The sequence below is a fragment of the Myotis brandtii genome, unplaced genomic scaffold, assembly GCF_000412655.1.
Source record: "Myotis brandtii unplaced genomic scaffold, ASM41265v1 scaffold636, whole genome shotgun sequence".
NCBI classification, from domain to species: domain Eukaryota; kingdom Metazoa; phylum Chordata; class Mammalia; order Chiroptera; family Vespertilionidae; genus Myotis; species Myotis brandtii.
In genome coordinates this window covers 70,039-75,447 of record NW_005370438.1, presented here as the reverse complement: position 1 = coordinate 75,447, position 5,409 = coordinate 70,039, and the positions used below count along the sequence as shown (strand labels likewise).

Here is a 5,409-nt window from a genome sequence, read left to right as displayed (position 1 = left end):
TGACAGTGACAGTCTGTCTGCGATTCGGGGCTCCCCGCTGTCCCCTTCCCTTCCTGGGAGATGGGAGACTGACGTTCAGGCCTCCTGGCCGACAGACAGGCGTGTGGCTAGGTTGGACCGAGAAAGGCCGGCAGGAGGGAGCTGGGTCCCTTCTGGGCAGAGGCTGTGGGAAGCCTGGCTCCAGCCCTGTCTCCTGGCCCCCGCGAAGGTGGAGCCTGGAGGGGGGACATGGCAGGCCCCCTCGCCTGAGTCGCGTGGACTGTGTGTGGAGCCACTGCCCGGGCACTGCTGCCCTGAAGAGCTGCTCAGACTCACAGGGGCCCTGGCGTGAGACTCACACGTTCGCTGCAGCGGGGCTCTGACACGGAGCTGTCCGACAGGCGGCCTTACCCAGCCCGCCCCCCCACACACAGATGTGCAGGCTCTGATTCTGATAGAGGGGACCTATAACCTGATAGAGCACCTGAATTAATCTGAAAAGTAGTCACATTCTTGTAAATCTTAGAACACCTATCCTTATGTGAGCAGGGGGTTAACTTTCTCAGATGTGACTAGGGGGTTAAGTTTTTCTCAAGTTTCCTTTTCAAGGCCTGGGCGATGCGATGGAGGAGGTGACTCAGCTGTGAATCCAGCAAGCAGAACCGGTAAGCAAGGTCAGGCCGACCCACCAGGAGTCAAAACATCATCTCGTCAACATCATCTCATCGCCTGAGGATGAAGGGCAACAGCTGATGTCTGCGGACCCCCAGGGCTGCAGGTAGCACCCCAGCCCCGTCCCCTTTACAATCCTGTCCCCTGCGCCTGCTGGAAGACAGGATTTGATGCTTCTAAGCGCCCTGTCTTCTTGGTGGGCTGGCCTTCTCAGTAAACCCTGCCTTCGTGATTGGACACAGCGACAGGCCGCTGGAGCCCAACCGGGTGTTTCCCGGTAACAGTTTCACTGCAGAGAAACCCGGGCCCCTCCGTAGTAGATGCTCCAGCCCTGGACCCTGTCTTCTGACTCAGACCTGGGCCCAGCCCCAGACCTGCCCCGTGTCTCACACCCCACAGCCCAGGCTGTTTTCGGCAGAGGGCAGCTGGCTGCCGGGCTCAGCACACTCGACGTGCCCTCCAGGCCTCCCAGACCTTCTGGTCTGTCTTGGGAGCCATGGGGTATGTGTCAGGCGGGAAATCTTCAGCCAGCCCAGGCCCTCCAAGTCCAAAAGGAGATGATGCCCTTGAGGTAGGTGGTCCTGCCTGGACCCTGGGTGAGGGCCTGGGGAGGGCACCGAGGCCCCACCTCCCACATGTCCAGACACTGGGCCGAGGTTTACCTGGCCAGGTCCTAACTCGCACACAGCCATTAGGGCCCGAGCAGCCTGCCCACTAATTGCTTTTGCTAATTGTGGACTCTGCCTCTCCTGATGTGTCCTCCTGCCGAAGACAGAAATAACCTGGCTCTGGGAAGGTCATTATCGTGGGCACTTCCTGCCGCCGCCGCAGCAGACGCTCAGCAGCGAGAGCGGGCCTGACTCAGCATGTACTGGTAGGTCTCAGCCCCGGGCCAGGGACCATGGGCAGAAGGTGCCTCACCGGAGCTCCAGAGCCCCCTGCCCTGTCCCCACAGCAAGTTTCACTCCCTGGAGCCCCTCTCAGTCCTCCGGGCTCACCGGCTCTCCATCCTCCTTCCCCATGTTCCCCAACTACTGGGAAGTCATGTGATGAAAGAGAAGAGGGTGGGTGTTTGGACAGGAGCCCAGCTGGGAAAAGGGGGGGGGGGCTCTTCTTCTTGATTTGGATTGGAGCCCCTGTAGCCTCTACCCACCCCCGCACGCTCACCCCCACCAGACCTGGGTCACTGGAGTGATTCAGGGGGATCCTCCGTGGGAGAATGAGTGTGGATTTGGGAGTCAGAAAACCTGCATTTCAGCCCCAGCCCCGTCCATTACTGACCGGAGACTGGATGAGCCCCTCTAGGTCTTCATCCAGCGCCCTCACCGCCAAGGGGACAAGGACGTCTTCGACACTGGGGTTTGGAGAGAGTCAAATGGGAGGAAATGTGCTCTGACCTCAGCGTGTGGCCCTGCCCGTCCCCTCCCTCCTCCTTCCTACCTCCTCAGGGCTCAGCTTCCTCCCTGCCTCCCTTCCCTCTCCCCTCCCCCTCCCCCCTTCCCTCTCCCAGCACCCTCCCCCCGGGGCCATGGAATCTTCCCTGGCACCTCCACACCCATCCCCAGCCTCCCACGTAAAAGGTCAGACGTCACATGTTGTATCTGTGCCTACATATCCTTTCTCCTGGCGAAACCCTTCAAGGTTAGCTCCAACTGACAGCCCCAGCTCCTCCACTTGCTGGGGAAACCGTCTCCATAGCAACCAGTTTGCTGCTTCCTCCCGCCTTCCTTCTTCCCCCAGAAGCCCGGGCCCCTTCAGCATCCAGCCACCTGAGCTGCTGCTTGTGTCTCAGGGACAGACGGGTGAGTCCCTCTGCCCAGTGGTTCCCATGGGACCTGCGTGCCATCTCACTTGGAAACCAAAGAAACCAAATGACTTGGATTCCTTCCTCCCTAAAATGCCACCAGGAATGAAAGGACTCTGCCTTCTTTGCAAACCAGGACGGTTAAGGCAGGGACGCAGGGCCAGCTCCATCTGGTCGCTGGGCAGACGGTCGGTCGGGGAGCCGTTGGTGAGGGCCGTGCCTGAGAAGTGATTCCCAGGAAGGGCTGAGCCCCTGCTAAGGAAGTGGGGAAGAGGCCACGGGAGAAGGGGATGGCGATCACCCAGACTGTGGGCCAAGTTCAAGCCAGGTTTAAATACTGCCGCCGGCTTCGGAGGCGCTGAGCAGAGTGGCCTTGTGCGTGCAGGCCTATCCGATAGAACACGGGATGCCCAGGTGATGTGCACGCCAGGTACCCTCACACGGGGTTAGTGTAACTATGTCCCTGACACTGCAGGGCACCTGGGTTTTGTTTGTTTCCCTCCTAATCTGGCAGCTTCCCGTGCATGGCCACAAAGGGACGGGATCTGGTGAGGTGCAAGGCCCAGCTCCCAGCTCGGGGGCTGTGGGCAGAAGCGCCACTGGGCAGGGCTGAGGTGCCAGCTGCTGGCGGGCCGTTCCCTCCCGCAGGCCCTGCCCCTCCTAAGGACCCCAGCTCCGTACTCCTCTTGATGCCCCACCAACTGCTCACAGCTCACCCAGCCAGCTGACAGAGCCGGAGGCGCGGGTGCCAGCCCAGCGGCCACCTGGAGCTCTGCGACCGCGGGCAGCCCTCCCTCTCTGAATGGTCCTTTCCTCGCTGGGGAATCTTCCTCCATCCTCGACCACGGTTTCGGCATCCCCGAGGGGAGGCAGGCAAAGCCCAGGGGAGAAGCTCTCATCGCAAAATTCCCCTTTACAAAGGCCAGAAATCCCATCCATCCGTCTGCGCGAAGGCTCTGAAGGATGGTCATAGCTCCCACATCATCGGCCAGCTGCCCATTTTTCAAGAAGAGGAAGAGGGAACCTTTGCCAGGGTGATACTCCCGAAATGGCCTCGCTCATCCATCACCTGTGCGGCCAGGACAGGAGAGCCATCGTTGCGAGCAGCCACGGCCGCTGGGCAGGCCAGCACTCCCCCCAGGAGTGAGAAGGAGAAGTGTGATCACCTGAACAGAGGCCTCGTTTGCCTGAATTACTTGTGTTCGCAGTGGGAGATGCTGGGAACGGGGTTGGGAAGGACCACATGAGAGTCCGTCGCTCCACCCTCACGTCTGCACCAAACGGTCCTGAATGTTGTATCACGGCTCCTGGTTCCTAAAACTTTCACGCAAACGGGCTCTTTCAAAATCTCAGTCCGTGCGGTCCAGCCTCTACACAGACCTGCGATATCACAGGACAAATGATATTATGATCCATGACCCCGCCTCCCACCAGCACCATGACCTGAAGGCTCGTTCAAGTCTCTGCTCGGTCAGCCCCAGGCACCAGCTATGACCTGCGTGACACCATCCTGTTCCTCCTTCCTCGGAGACAGAATAGGCCTTGTTCTGATCGGTGTGACCGACGAGGGTGCGGTGGCCTGGGGAGCCTCCTTCCCATCCTCCTCCCCGCACCCCAAACCACCAGCCCCTGGGGGGGCCCGGAGGTCTTTACTTTTCCTGCCATCGAGGGGCATGTGAAAATAAAAATGAATAAACAAACGACGACCCTTCTAGCCAATCGGTTTGGCTACCCTGCAATTAAACAAATGCGCAAACCCGAAACACATATTTACATCTCATTAGCAGAAGTCAAATGCAACAACGGCATTAAAATTAAGAAATTAGGCCCAATTATCCTGTCGGCGGCAGTTGGGAGAAGTTGTCAAGGGCTGGTTTATTCATTAGTTTGCACAGAAGTTCAGTGGCTTCCTAATCGTGTGCTATTTTTTATCCCCTCCTTCTCTTGCTTAAAAAAAAAATGTAGGAGGTGTTTTTGTTTCTCTGCAGAGCGGCAGACTGGATGAGTTGGCGAGACCGGGCCCAGGGAAGGCCCGGGGAGGGCTCACCCCGCTTCTGGGCTGTGTCATCAGGACCCAGCCGTGCCAGGCAGAGGTACGGATTAGAGGGGTAGGAAGGCCTGGGCACCTGCTACACCGCCCTCTCCAATGTCCGGGTCCCTGGGGGCAGGCTCTCCACTGACCCAGCGCACCTCCCAGGCTCACTGCCTTCACTGCCAGCCCCATGGGGCTGGGGTCCACTGGGAACACATGCTCTTCCTCTTGTGCCGGCAGCTGTCACCAGCCACAGCTCGCAGGCCAGTCTCCGTCTGGCCAGAGTGGGCAATGTGTGAACGTTGGTCGGGTGAATGAATGAAAATGTTCTTGACACAATCCTTTACTGCAGGTGAGAGGATTTCCTGGGCCCCTGGCCGGGCGCAGGTGGATGGCCTTGAGCTCGGAGGCGAGTGCCCGGCCCCGGCCCGCTTCAGAGAGAGACCGTCCTCTCTGGAAGCTTCTGCCCTGCTCCCTTCCCTGGATCCTTTGTCCTGGACTCCTGACCAGATTGGGAACCAGCTACAACCTACTGGCCTCCTGGTTGTCCTTCGTCTCCACGTGTCGATGCTCGCTGATGGCCTGTGAGCTGATGCTTCTTGAATCTGCATTTCGTAATTGCTTTCCTCTGTCTTCCACGCCAGCGGTCCTGCCTCTTCCGTCTCGCAGGCAAGCACTGACCTACATTTCCACAGGCACCGCCGTCCGTGATGCTGCCAACATGTCAAGTGGTGTTTAGTGCGATGGCTCCGCTGTGGTCTGGATGCCCGGCCCCTCGGGTTGGCAGCTCTCCCAGGCCAGCGTCTTCCCCACTCCTGTCAGCCGGGACTCCAGAGCCTGGGAGGCCGGGAAAAGAGGAAAGGCTTTCCCTGGAGGTGTCAGAGGGGGAGGCGGGTGGGGTGGGATGGTGGTAGGGGACAAG

At 59.5% G+C, this 5,409-nt stretch overlaps 1 long non-coding RNA gene across 5 annotated transcripts; it reads left to right on the top strand.

Annotated features, from left to right (window-relative positions):
• Positions 1 to 659: 659 nt before the first annotated feature.
• LOC102247321 lies at positions 660 to 5,290 on the top strand. Of its 5 annotated transcripts, none has more exons than XR_001359469.1 (5): positions 660 to 757; positions 1,427 to 1,525; positions 2,392 to 2,453; positions 4,444 to 4,548; positions 4,840 to 5,290. It is a non-coding gene; the product is annotated as an uncharacterized LOC102247321 (long non-coding RNA). The 5 variants fall into 5 exon arrangements; XR_001359468.1 differs by having other exon boundaries at positions 660 to 1,222; XR_001359467.1 differs by having other exon boundaries at positions 660 to 1,525; positions 5,132 to 5,290.
• Positions 5,291 to 5,409: the final 119 nt, after the last annotated feature.